We start from the raw sequence: 15317 nt of genomic DNA on the forward strand, positions 1-15317 counted from the left end.
TGCTTCTCCTGAAATTTATTCTTACTCCTCCTGTATTTCTCAGCCGGACGGGGACTCTAACCCCTCCGCCACCTGTGCCGGCAGGACCGGAGACTCTAACTCCCTGCCCCGCACTTTATTCTGGATGGGGACTCTAACCCCTCCTCAACATATTTTCCTCACAGGCAGGCAGTAATTACTTACGTTAATTTGTTGCGCCCCTCATTTGGTTCGGAGGCGTCGTCAATCTACTGCGGCGAGCGGAGGTGGACGTCTATAGTCACCGGCCCGACGGAGAATTCACTCCTCAGGACTTTCCTTCGATCCCTCTAGTGGAATCGGCCGTGCACGGTCTGCGGCGTGTCCCCCTCTGTTCGCTCGAGAAGATCTGTCGACGCCCCACGTTGGGCGCCAAGAAAAAACTGTTGGGTTTGCACCCTGTTTTTAAAGAAATGAGAGGCACAAACACTGAAAAGAAACCAATCAGAGAGAGACAAATATATATATTTTGCTCTGCGCAGAGGAGGAGAACAATGAAGCAGCTTGTAAGTGCTCAGCTACAAAGCTCTCCTAAAATCTCCTCCTCTGGCCCAGCCTTTTATTTAGTTCAACATGAGAAAAAACAAACAAGGACAGTCGGGAGAGGTTACACATGAGTCATGTCTGCAAGAGGGTGATAGCAAAGCGAGGTAACAGCTGAAACCTATTCCTGCAACATGAGCCTTGTAGCTCGTCAAAGCAGGATAAGGCAAAATGAAAAATAGTTTGCTCAATCATGAAGAATGCAGACAGCAAGTCTTTCTTTCTAAAACCTCTCTTCTCACAAAGAGGAAAAATAATAAGCATAAACTATAAGAAAATAATAATAATATAAGCATAAACTAAAGAAAATAAATGATAATAAGAGCATGAACTGTATAAAATCCTTGACAGATGGTCAGAAATTAGAAGAAGCAACAAAAAAAATACAGATCCATCCTCTCTTGTAGCAATAGTTCAGGCTGTAGTGGTGGTGCAATGTCACAGCAACTGCACAACACAATCATGTCCAGCAGTTTTTCTAGAAAAATGCAGTATGAGGGTGATTGTTATGGTGAGGGAGTGGAGTGACAAAGCGGGCAGTCTAAAAAATGGCAAATCGGACAAATAACTATTTTAAACAAAGAGCAACAAGATTATTAAGTCAACAAAGCAAAACTTGGATTCCCCACATACAAACTGGAATTTTGGTGGCAGGTTAGCCACCATAAGACAGTAGCAGATGAAAGAGCACCTACACGTACCACTGTCCAAGTGTAATATGTAACAAATTCACTAGCATAGTCTTAAATTACTTACTGGCTAAACTTCTAAAAATGGGCTCATGATTATAATCTAGCAAGTCCACAAAGTCACATACATAAAACAGGCACAACACCACAATACACAGCAAATAAACAAAACATATAACTTACTATTCCAATAGCAACAAGACCGGGCAGCCATCTGTCTTACATACATCTCAACTGTGAATAAAAGTTGGTCCAACAATCGCTCTTGGTTCTTGCACGGTCATTCCCTTTTCGCAGCTTCATTTCCTCTGACAGTGTCCTCTTTAATACTTTGCCATGAGAATACTGAGCAAGCTTTTTCCTACAGTTAGCTGCTGGCTGAACCTGAAATATATAAAATCAGTGCAAAATTTACACTTATAGTGACAATTTTTCCATAAGGGCAGATCAGGAATGCAGACTGGTCTTCCAGGCATTTCAGGGACACTGTACCAATGACAAATAAGCCACTATGAAATTTGTCTGATGGAATTATCTGAGCAGTAAGATTGAAGACTGCAACCCGTCCAGTGGCGTTGCAGTCTGCCCTCGTCAGTTTAGATCCATTACAAATCCACATCAGGATTAGACACAAATTTAATGATGAATCCCCTTGCTGATGCAACTCCAATTTTACCTGGACAAACACATATTTCCTAATTGGTCTCCCACCCCAGTACAAACCATGGGTGGTCACAAGTGCCTTACCTTGTACAGCAGAGCCAGTGATGTTTGTATAGCTAACAACATGGACTTGGACATAACTCCTTCACCCCACTTTATCATATTGTTTATAAGAGACATAAAATTATTAGACCCATTCTGTTAAAATGATTTTTAAGATGTTATTTTAAGGATGTTGCTTTGAAAAATGCTGAATTATGATTTTTTTTAAAGAAAAGCATTTAATGTCAGATGCATTTGAACCTGTGATAGAATAACTCTCAATCACTTGATGTCCTTATAGATTAGATTAGTTTTAGATTAGATAGAACTTTATTGATCCCTTGGGAAGACTCCCTCTGGGAAATTGAGGTTCCAGCAGCATTGTATAGCAGCACACAGGATAAGAAGCATACAGAGCATCAAAAGTGAAAAAAAAAATAGTTTGCAAATATAAATATAAATACACAATATAAATACCAGACATACTGATCAATACTGGTTTACTGGCTGTTACTGTTCCTCTCCTTCCTGTCCTATGTCTTCCTGTTACTCCTCCTCCCTCTGAGTGAGGAGTTCCACAGTCTGATGGCCTGAGGGACAAAGGAGTTTTTCAGTCTGTTGGTCCTGCACTTGGGAAGGAGCAGTCTGGCTGAAGAGGCTCCATTATTAGCTGATGACAGTGTGCAGAGGGGTGACTGCCATCGTCAGCAGTTTGTCCAGTGTTGTCTTCTCTGCTGCCGTCACCAAAGAGTCCATCTTCATGCCAGCCACAGAGCCAGCCCGCCTGATCAGTTTGTCCAACTTGGATGTGTCCTTTTTTGGATGTGCTTCCCCCAGCACACCATGGACTGGTAGAACAGCCACAGGAGTTTTCTGCAGGTGTTAAATGGCTGCAGCCTCCTCAGAAAGTACAGCCTGGTCTGTTCCTTCCTGTATAGGTGGTTGGTGTGGGTTGTCCAGTCCAGTTTGCTGTCCAGCCACAGCCCAAGGTACTTGTAGGAATCCACAGCCTCCACCTCAGCTCCCTTGATCAAAACTGGTTGCGGACTTAGTCTGGACCTCCCAAAGTCAACGACCAGCTCCTTTGTCTTCAAGGTGTTGAGCTGTAGATGGTTTGTGTGGCACAAAGCAGCAAAGTCCTTCACTAGGCTCCTGTACTCCTCCTCTCTGTCATCCCTCATGTATCCAACAATGGCTGTGTCATCTGCAAACTTCTGGATGTGACACAGCTCAGAAATGTAGCATTTGTTCATTTGTTAATTATCATTATAATCCAGCAGTGTGTCCTCAAATGAAGTTAAAATCATGATAAACACAAGTTTTGCCAGGTTCATTTTCCAATGCCATGCTTTAACACTTTCTACAGGAGCATTTAGCTATCTTAGGCAGTTGTGCGACATTCTGTGGAAACTTCTGGAAACACGACCGGGTAGGTGTCAAACTAAAAATGACTCAGATTGTGTTTGTTGGTCTCTTAACTCTCATATTGTGGCTCATAAATGTGTCTGTGATAATCGGGCAGATTTAGTGTGGACGGTGGGGAGGAGGGGTGTTGCTGAGAGAATATCCCATCACAAGCCATCTTGGTCCTTACTGTTAGTGTAGCATTAAGAAGGTTAGGTACTCATGAAGAGTCTGCCTTCCTTCTGGCTTGTAAAGATGTTTTCTAACTAAAAAGGTCACATCTCTGCCGCCGTCATTTACTTCTAATTCGGACAGAGAGAGAGAGAGAGAGAGGGGCCGGTGTCACGCTGCTGGACACCTGCAGACTCCAGTCGGGACTGCAGTCCTAATCAGCCTAATACATATGTGTCACAACCGATGACCCGCTGGCTCTGTACATAATAAAGGTCAGTCAGTGAGAGATTCTCTGCGCCCCTGCTCAGGTCCTTCCTAATGGTGATCCAGCACAGCTTTCATAACACCACTACTAATGCACCAGATATTCCAGGATGGCAGATAGTCCATGCATGTGAGCTGCTGCACAGGCAACTCTGTGGAATTAGCCACAAATGTCATGTAGATTTGTTAGCTTTTCTTCAACATTCAACCCATTAATAACTTTACTTTGTACACATTTACAGTCCAAAAATATCTTAATGCAAAAATACAAAAACTATCCCCCCGGCAGCATTCAACAAATAAAGAATTTACGATAATGATAGTCTTGAAACATTTCCAATCATAGCATTTCTTAATGTTAGATAAACGTCTCATCTGGCTGCCTCACTCTTATCACTGCAATGGCTCATTTATGGTCCAGTGTGTGACACAAGCCAAAGATACCATCATAGGGTAACAGCTGGCTACCGTGTTTGATACACTTAATGTTCTTATCTTCAGAGGTTCTGAGTTAGACTGTGTCAAGTGTCTATAGATGAACATTATTATTAGCTAGTTTCTAACATTTGCTCTACATTACAGTTTAACAAACTAATGTTTGATTACAAAAGCTACAGCACATCCGGAAAGTATTCACAGTGCTTCACTGTTTCCACATTTTGTTATGTCACAGCCTTATTCCAAAATGATTGAAATTCATTTTTCCTCAAAATTCTTCACACAATACCCCATAATGACAATGTGAAAAAGTGTTTTTTTTTTAAAGATTTTTCCCAACTTATTAAAAGTAAAAAACTAAGAAATCACATGCACTTAAGTATTAACAGCTTTTGCCATGAAGCTCAAAATTGAGGTCAGGTGTATCCTGTTTCCACTGATCATTCTTCAGATGTTTCTACAGCTTAATTGGAGTCCACCTGGGGTAAATTCAGTTGATTGATTTGTAAAGGCACACACCTGTCTATATATAAGGTCTGACAGTTGACGGTGCATGTCAGAGCACATACCAAACATGAAGTCAAAGGAATTGTCTGTAGACCTCCGAGACAGGATTGTCCCAAGGCACAAATCTGGGTTACAGGAACATTTCTGCTGCTTTGAAGGTCCCAATGAGCACAGTGGCCTCCATCATCTGTAAACAGAAGAAGTTCGGATCCACCAGGACTCAGAGCTGACTGCCCATCTAAATCAGCAATCAGGGTGAAAAGGGCCTTAGTCAGGGAGGTGACCAGGAACCCGATGTTCACTCTGTCAGAGCTCCAGCATTCCTCTGTGGAGAGAGGAGAACCTTCAGGAAGGACAACCATCTCTGCGGCAATCCACCAATCAGGCCTGTATGGTAGAGTGGCCAGATGGAAGACACTCGTTAGTAAGAGGCACATGCCAGCCCACCTGGAGTTTGCCAAAAGGCACCTGAAGGACTCTCAGACCATGAGAAACATTATTATCTTATTATGGTCTGATGAAACATAATGCTGAATTTATGTGGAAATGATTGTTAAATGGTAAATGGACTGCATTTATATAGCGCTTTTCCATCTGCATCAGACGCTCAAAGCCTTTACAAATAATGCCTCACATTCACCCCAATGTCAGGGTGCTGCCATACAAGGTGCTCACTACACACCAGGAGCAATTAGGGGATTAAGGACCTTGCCCAAGGGCCCCTAGTGATTTTTCAGTCAGGCTGGGATTTGAACCGACGATCCTCTAGTCTTCTGGTCTCAATCCCAATGCTTGAACCACTAGACCATCACCTCCCCTAATAGTTCAAATCAAATCAAATCAAATCAATTTTATTTATATAGCGCCAAATCACAACAAACAGTTGCCCCAAGGCGCTTTATATCGTAAGGCAAGGCCATACAATAATTACGGAAAAACCCCAACGGTCAAAACAACCCCCTGTGAGCAAGCACTTGGCGACAGTGGGAAGGACACTAGTTGACAATAGTTGTAAAAAATCTTCAGATATCTGTCGCCGAGATAAATGATGACTGGAGGGCAGTTTTAAGCAGAAATGAGGCATTAATCCGTAAACCGTGGCTAATGACGCATGCGCAGTGAAGGCAAAGCGGACCGATTTTTAGGGGGGGGGGGGGGGCAATCGATTGGCAGCACCGGTCATGATTGCTTTAACAAATATTAGCTGAAAACTCAGCTGCTAAAGTTTGGCACCTGGTAGTCAGCCTCCAGTTTGATGTTGTGTGTTCCATTTTCTACTAACTACATTTTTGTTGTTTTATTTCTGAAGATTCCTGGCTGTAGCAGAGGAGCGGTGTGCGTCTGACTACTCAGTGATTGCTCAGTTTCCCAAGCTAGTCTGCAAAAATTTTCAGGAACTAAAATAGTGTGTTTTTTTTCCTGCAAAACAAAGACAGTTTTCCTGAAAAAGGTTTCTTGTTTGTTTGTGAAATATCTCCTGCAGTGAAAAATACCCTTATGGATGAAAAAGTGCTGTACATGTCTGGAGAATAAATATAAACTCTGAGCAGTTTTAAGCTGCTTTCACATTGGCGGTATGCAGCAGATGAGAAACGAGGTTTTCCATTGTTGTCAGTAATGGATGAAGGACAGCTCCTCTGGCTATGACACACACAGTAAACCTTGACACGATTTAACGTTAAAAATTCAAAATATAGCACCTTTTTTATTTTGCCACTGCTACAAGGACAAACTGGATGTTGATTTATGTCAAAGATTTTATTTTTTATTTTTTGTGCAGATGCATCCAATTTTGAAGATCACCTTGAGGATACAACAGACAGAAATGATGTTTTGACATCACAACAGAAGAAGAGCAGCAAGTAGGTCTGATATAGAGCCTGATGCCCGCTGGTGCAGGTGCTATCCATGGTTTCTGTAGTGTGAAGCAGATTAGAGTCTGGGACTCCCCATGGATTGGATGCAAGTCCATCACAGGTTCCTTTCCCAGCCAAGGCCAATACCAATTTAGAGCTAGATTGCCTGAGACTATGCAAATGAACAGTCTTGTCCAGTAACACGGGTAGTTAGTTTGACCAGGAATCTAACCCAGGTCTACATATTGCTAGTTGTACCTCCTCATCCCACTGGTCTTCTTTCGCTACATAACATCTCGAAAGTCAAGTCTGGGAACATGTGCTGGTGCCTTGCATCGCTGCATCCACCACACCAGTGAAAGCCCCAAGAACTGGATGGCAACCACCCAGGCAGACAACTGCTGTCTCCCCACTTCTAGAACATAACTATCTATCTTCTGTAGCCGGATGAAACATGCACGTCCCCTTTGTATTTTTGAGCTGCTGGGGCTCTCAACACCGAGGGACCTACGTGCTTGATCATGCACTGAGAAATGTGCCACACGGCCAAAATGTCATAGCTGATGTTCCCTCATGATACTCCTGATGTTTTTTTGTCCAGGTAACTGCTCATTTGACACAAAGTCATTCCAGTGGTGTCCAAGGATCCTCTGAAGAGACAAGAAAAATAATCAGTCTGGGCTATTTTTAAAAGATGTGTGCAAAATCATAAAAACCTATTACATGTTTCAAAGAACTACAAACCCCAATTCCAATGAAGTTGGGATGTTGTGTAAAATGTAAATAGTAAGTCCCTTCGGCTGCTCCCTTGTTTTGTTCTCGGGGTCACCACAGCAAATCCAAGGTGGATTTGCATGTTGAATTGGCACAAATTTTACGCCGGATGCCCTTCCTGACGCAACTCCACATTACATGGAGAAATGTGGTAGGGGTGGGATTCAAACCAGGAACCTTCCGCACTGAAACCAAGTGCATTAACCACTTGGCCACCACCCCTACACGTTGTGTAAAATGTAAATAAAAACAGAATACAATGATTTGCAAATCCTCTTCAACCTATATTCAAATGAATACACCACAAAGAAAAGATATTTAATGGGACAGTGGTATGCCAGTGGTCCTTTTATATCCAATCATGACAGTCACCTGTTTCCAATTAACCTGTTCACCTGTGGAATGTTCCAAACAGGTGTTCTTTCAGCATTCATGAACTTTCCCAGTCTTTTGTTGCCACTGTCCCAGCTTTTCTGAAATGTGTTGCAGGCATCCATTTCAAAATGAGCAAATATTTGCACAAAAACAAAAAAGTCTATCAGTTTGAACATTAAATATTGTGTCTTTGTGGTGTATTCAGTTGAACATAGGTTGAAGAGGATTTGCAAATCGTATTCTGTTTTTATTTACATTTTACACAACGTCCCACCTTCATTGGAATTGGGGTTGTAGTTTCTTAAACATGTACTACGATTTCATATTGGCTTCTGTGCACATTTGACATGAAGAAAAAGATAAAATAATGCACTGTAGAAATGATATATATAAAGTGTTAGTTATATTAAATAACTAACCCTAAGGGGTCAAAATTCAGGGGTCAGTTTTCCATACTTGAAAAGTAACCCTGGGTTCAGATTTCTATATAACACCGCCTTAATTAACATTCTAAAATTCCACCATCTACAGTCATCTTTTATCATGTTGCTGCATGTAAGCAGTCAGACTGTTTTTTTTTTCTACTGCAACCGTGTGATTGTAGCATCACATCTGCCTCTATGCATCTCACACATCAGTCACTGCAGACTGTTCAGGCATGCGAAGGCCTCTACGCTCAAGGTTAAGAACATTAACAAGAACATTACACTCAGACAGATGCATCATTTTCAGGAAAAGGTGAAAATGCTGTTACTAGTAAATAATGGCTATGTGGAGGTCAGTTATCGATCGGGTGCTGAAGGAGACCTTAGGGGCATGTTAAGAAGGGCTATTGTTGCTTGTCAATGATCCGTTTATGGCCATGAACTCGACAGGCCTACTGCTATAAATCAAGGTTAAACTAGTCCTCTAATACAAAATCAATGAGGGTCGATAATTCTTATCACATGATTATAATTTAGTTGAAGGGACCATTTGTCAAAACGTAAGTCTTCTGTAGAGACCACAGCTATGTTCTGCCTCGAAACCTTACACTATTGCAAAATGGCAAGGTGTTCCATTAGTTTATCTGAAGAGGTTTCTCAGATTTGAGAGAGCATTGTAGAAGTTATATTGAGATAACCTTTATGCAAGAGTAGATATTTCACCTGCATTAAGATTACCCTGTGAGTAACCTACTTGTTATTTAGCTCTAAGCCTCCTTGATCAATGTGCTTCCACTCATTTGAAAGCCACATCAGTCAGGAGTGTCTACTATGGAACTAAATGGGGCACAGGGACGTATCTATCTAACTATAACCTTTGCAGTGCTGATATTTATGATAAAGACCATTAGGCATTTGTGAGTTGCTTGCGCAAGAGCTTTAAGGGTAACAACCAGTGTGAGCGAGCTCATGTTCAGTGGTTTACATGCGTGTGTCTGTGCCATCAGTCTGCTGCAGCTCCGTCTCTGATTGAAGTGTCATTATGTAGTGGCTTTTTCAGACGAATCATATCTGCAATATCTTATAAAAGCACAAAGGGCAATAGGAACGGTACGTACTGTTTTCTCCTTTTTCTTCACCTTGTGTGTTTTGCTCTTAAATCATACGCTTGATGTCAGCTCCTCTGCTCCACTCATCACGCTGACTGAATGGCTACTCACCTCAGTATGGAGGCAACAAACTACAGGAGACAACGACCATATCTCTGCCAATATTATCAGTTATCAAGTTGTTCACCAATGAATATGGCTTGATACACCCTGAAGAAAACCCTATTACATGTTTCAAAGGGTTATCTGAAGGGTGTATCAAGCCATATTCATTGGTAAAACAACTTGATAACAATTTTATCATATACCTATAAATGATAAATGCACGCAGAACACAATGCGCATGCTCTCCCTTCGCTCACTGCCTCCGGGGGTACGGATGCGGGATCCGCAAAGAATCCAAGTCATGGCCACGGAGCTCTGCGGCTGTGGTTACCGAGACCATGCAGCGGGCGCTGCACATCAAAACAGCGAGCGTAGTCTCTGGACCTGTTGCTGCATGCAGCTCGGCACAGCAGATGGGGCGGTGTGAGTGCCCCACTGCGGCGCTTACTGAGCCCACAGACTCAGTAAGCAAATCGGAGGCAGTGAGAGCAATCGTCTGCCTGATAAGGATGCAGAACACAATGCGCTGTTAAAAAAAAAAAAAAAAGAAGCATGCAAAATTGCACAAAAAAAAATTCGCGAAACTGCGAGGCTGCGTAAGGGAGTTACGTTCTAAAAATAACCCGCGATAGGTGAAATCCGTGAAGTAGTCAGCGTTATTTTTTACAATTATTATAGATGTTTTAAGGCTGTAAAACCCCTCACTACACACTTTATACACTTTTCTCAAACAGGCATTAACATTTTCTCACTTTTCTCTCCTGTGTAAACACTCAAAGTTCAAACCTTAGTAGAAAAAAAATTGAACATTTTCCTATAAATAATTATGATGGCTTTAGAACTAACAAATTTTAACAATCAACCTACGAGGTTGGACACGTAAGAAATTATTAATAGTGACTCACCAGTATTTCACAGTTCCTCTGACCGCACTTCTTCGTCATGGCGCCGCTCCGCTGTCCGGATTGGCTGATTACTTGGGTGGTATGAAAAATATTACCTGTCCATGAAAAGGGTATATTGCTGTTTATTCTTTAGTGTTTTATCCAATCATATTGGCGTATCATTTATAGGTATATGATAATGGCCAAGACTGCTATTACCTCTGCAAACCAATGAAGGACAGCAGCCAAAATTATTTCTCCATTTAGTCTTTTTGTAATTATATGACTTATTATATTATGTGACTTCAGTGGTGGTTGACTGATACATCAAAAGACAACAGAGTGGAAATCTTGGAATACCATACACTCAGAAATCAATCTGAATGTTTCCAAATTACATACAGTTTGAATTACAATGCAGCAGAATTTCAATCTAATACTTACATGTAGTCCCAACTAAATTAAATTAAACTATCTTGCATGGATGCACTTTATTTGAGTTGGGGCTACATATATTTATTAGATGGAAATCCTGCTCATAATTGAACTGAGTTCATCCAATGGGTCAGTTTTTTTGAGTGCATGTAAACGTTTGGGCACAACTGTATGTACATATTCAAATTTTGTATTCCCGCTTATTCCAGTTAAGGGTCACAGTGGTGGTGGGAAAGGTTGCAGGGGTGGGGCAGGACCATATCCCAATTTTGAGATGTACATACTACCGCGTGCTGGGTAATCGGGAGAGTCGGGAGTTTTCCCGGTGGGCTGGTCCAACCTGGGGCCGTTGTGAGGGGGTGTTAATATATGCATATATATATATATATATATAGCTTTTGCCTTGCAATATAAAGTGCCTTGGGGCAACTGTTGTTGTGATTTGGCGCTATATAAATAAAATTGATTTGATTTGATTTTGATACATATATGACCACCACTAACTGTTAGGCTACACAGCAAGACACTTGGGCTGCTGTATCTTAAAGAGAAGACATTAAGTATTATAAATGTTTTACAATCATGAAAATTCACAAGAAAATAACTTAAGACTGCTTCTTTTGCAACGCTGTTATCTTTTCCAAAGCCTAAGGTAGAGACATACCATTACACGTTTAACACCCCTATGCATTCATTACAGTTAGTTCAGTCCAACCAAGCCCTGGGCGCTCAGATGGGACTTGCGCTACTAGCAAGTATAGGAGGAGTGGCCCGTGAATGAAAAGATGGACAGAAAAAAGCCAGGTGGAGCTGAAAAAAGGTAGATTAAGAAAAGAAAAGCCTTGGAGGAAGATGCTGCCAAGTGTGCAAAGCTCACAGATATTTTTTCAAGAAGACAGAGTGAAGAGGGAAATGGTAAATAGGGCCATGCATAACAGGCTACGTGCCTGTTGATGCCCGGATGTCAGCCGTATCAACATTTGTAGTCCAGTACCACCTCTTCCAGCTACTTACAGACTTCACTGACTTGGCTGGGCAGACACTGTACGATATTTTCAATCATTGTACTTGGCTCCAGCTCAAACTGTGACAAAACCGCAGGGTTTAAAAGTTCAGAGCGCCCGATTCATGTTCTCACACTGTATGGCCCTATGTTCTGATGCGATCTGACTGTTCACATTGTATGTTCAAAAACCACACATTGGGGTCGCGTTTCTTTTTAAAAAAAAAAATTATTTCATGCCTATCAGCGTGCACAGTGAGTGAAATCAGGTGGGGAGTATGAACATATATGCGCGCGCGCGCACACAGCAGACAACAACGTGATTCATGAGAGGACAAAAAAGAAAACATAAACATTCATAACAGGTGTTGCTACTTCACTGTTCTATAAATAAACTATATTTCATACGGAGTGTTACAGCTGCACAAGGTGTAACAACTTATTCCCTCATGTGTCGTAAATCCTGGTGTGTGTGTGTGTGTGTGTGTGTGTGCGCACGCATATACGTTCAGTCTCCTCCACCTGATTCCACTCACTGTGCGCGCTGATAGGCATGAACTTTAATATGATATTAGGTTATTGCGAGGGAACGCAATAAAAAAAACCCCACAAGACTTTACATGAGATAAGTTTCCTCTCTCCGGTGTTTGCACATGCACAGTGCGCGACGTAATCAGCGCGTAGACGCTTGCAGCGCTGCTTCAACAGCGCAAAACCCTCACGAGCCACGACGGCCGACCAAAATATCGAACAGGTTTGATTTTCATCCGACCATATGATTCCCCATCGGGAGGTGGTCGTGAGATGTTAAATGCAGCTCGTTACTCCATGTAGACTGCACGACGCAGGACGCACGATTAAGCTGAAACTCGGCACGATCCAAAAAATTCTCGCATGAGTGAAAAATCAGCTGAAAAAGGGCCAAAAATTGCACAGTGTAAGCCCAGGTGGTGCACTGGTGAGTTAACAATACCGTTCTTGTTTTAACTAACTAACTTTTACTTTCTATTATAAGCCACTCAATTTTCACAGTCAGTCAGCACATTTAAATGCCACAGCAGAACTCTTATTATCTTTGTGCGCTGGCGGTTTGTGGGCCGGTTGGATATGAAACTCCCGGGCTGAAAAATGTTCCCAGCACGCCCCTGTGTACATATGTACATACATAGTAGAGAAGCGTGAATCTTCGACTGGACTGGGTTGCTTGACGTGAGGACGTTTCGCTTCAAATCACAGAAGCTTCCTCAGCTAAAATTCTTGCTCTGGTAGTCTGACTTCTGTCTTGACTCTTGTAGAGAAGAATAAACCAGAAGCCAACAAAAGCTGGAGTTTTTTAACCTAACCGGACCCCACCTACCGAGAGGCTGACTGCTATAGGCTAGTGACTAAACAATAGCTCTAATTAGCACCTATTGTGCTCTAGTTAGCACTCTCCTAATGACAGGACGGAAGCCTCCCGTGATGGCTCCCTTGACAACTCTCTCCTGATGATGTGAATGACTCATTACCATGAACAAAAGACTGAAACTGCTTTGACCTGAGTACCACATTGTAAACAGGGGACATAGCGTGTCTGAGACCCGCTCCGTGGTTAAGGCTGGGTTTCAACTGTTTTACAAAGAATGCTTCCTTGACACCTCTCTCAAACCATTTCTTCTCTCTGGCTAAGATTTTAACTTCCTTGTCCTCAAACATGTGGTTAGTGTCTTTCAGGTGGAGATGAACTGCAGACTGAGGTCCACTGGCGACCTCTCTGCGGTGCTGGTATATCCTCTTGTGTAAAAGGTGCTGGTATAGCCTCTTGTATAAAAGTTGCTTCGTCTCACCTATGAGTCTCACCTATATGTACATACATATTTAAATCATGTAAACCTAACAGACTCATTGTTTGTTTGTTTTTTTCCCCTGCATGTTGGCGAAGTAGTGATAGCAGTGCACTGCAATTTTTGATCCTTCGTTGTCCTTTGGCCTCCACATTAGAAATATTACTAGGACTGCTTTCTTCCACCTGCGAAATATTAGCGAAGATTCGTCCCATCCTGTCTATGGCTGATGCTGACACCCTGATCCATGCATTTATCTCTTCTAGATTGGACTACTGCAATGTTCTATTTTCTGGTTTACCGCAGTCCAGCATTAGGGGTCTCCAATTGGTTCAAAATGCTGCAGCCAGATTTTTGACACGAAGCAGAAAGTTCGACCACATTACGAGGTCTGTCCAAAAAGTAACGGACCTTTTTATTTTTTTCAAAAACTATATGTATTTGAATCACGTGTGATTGCATCAGCCAAGCTTGAACCTTCGTGCGCATGCGTGAGTTTTTTCATGGCTGTCGGTTGCGTCATTCGCCTGTGAGCACGCTTTGAGTGAGCAGTGGTCCACCCCCTCGTCGGATTTTTATTGTGAGGAAAATGTCTGAACGATTTGGAGCTTGGCTGCATCAAATGTTTCCAGAAACTGTGAGAGACAGCCAGGTGGAAACCATTCTCTAAATTCAGATGGCTTTCAGGGATTATTTTATGGGGATCACACAGATTGAGGAGTGTTACAGCCGGTTTAAAGACCGCCCACAGCGGCTGAGAGCACACCGCGTTCCAAGCGGCGATCGACAGGCTCAAACGACCAGATCATTTCCAAACTGAACGCTGTGTTGATCCGGGACGTCGTCCACCCCCACAGAAATGGCAGAAGACGTGGACATCAAGACTTTTTCGCCACATTCCACTATTACAGGAGTTTTTATCATGGAAAGAGGAGCGGAGGAATGCGCCACCATGCCGCGAATGGCGCGGGACAAAACCACAGGAATTTGCGCGTCGGGACGGAGCCGCATGGCGCAAAGCAACGCCTTGATGAAGCCTCACAGGACATGTTCTGGCATGTCCAGCTAATCCACAATTTCTCACACAACTGAAAAGCCACCAAAAGCCATCTGAAAGCTGTCCTGTGAGACCAACACGGAGGTGGTTTTGTGCCGCGCCATTCGTGGCACGGTGGCGCATTCCTCCGCTCCTCTTTCCATGACAAAAACTCCTGTAACAGTGGAATGTGCCGAAAAAGTCTTGATGTCCACGTCTTCTGCCATTTCTGTGGTAGTCAGACGACGTCCCGGATCAACCCTGTGTTCAGTTTGGAAATGATCTGGTCGTTTGAGCCTGTCGATCACCGCTCGGAATGCGGCGCGCTCTCAGCCGCTGTGGGCATTCTTTAAACCGGCTGTAACACTCCTCAATCTGTGTGATCCCCATAAAATCGTCCCTGAAAGCCATCTGAATTTAGCAAATGGTGTCCACCTGGCTGTCTCTCACAGTTTCTGGAAAAATTTGATGCAGCAAAGCTCCAGATCATTCAGACATTTCCCTGACAATGAAAATCTGATGAGGGGGGTGGACCAGTGCTCACTTAAAGCCTGCTCCCAGGCGAATGATGCAGCCGACAGGCGTGAAAAAACTCACGCATGCGCACGAAGGTTCAAGCTTGGCTGATGCAATCACACGTGATTCAAATCCATATAGTTTTTGAAAAAAATAAAAAGGTCCGTTACTTTTTGGACAGACCTCGTACACCCATTTTAGCATCCATTCACAGGCTTCCTGTCCCAGTGAGAT

This window comes from Thalassophryne amazonica, chromosome 1, assembly GCF_902500255.1.
Source record: "Thalassophryne amazonica chromosome 1, fThaAma1.1, whole genome shotgun sequence".
Taxonomy (NCBI): Eukaryota; Metazoa; Chordata; class Actinopteri; order Batrachoidiformes; family Batrachoididae; genus Thalassophryne; species Thalassophryne amazonica.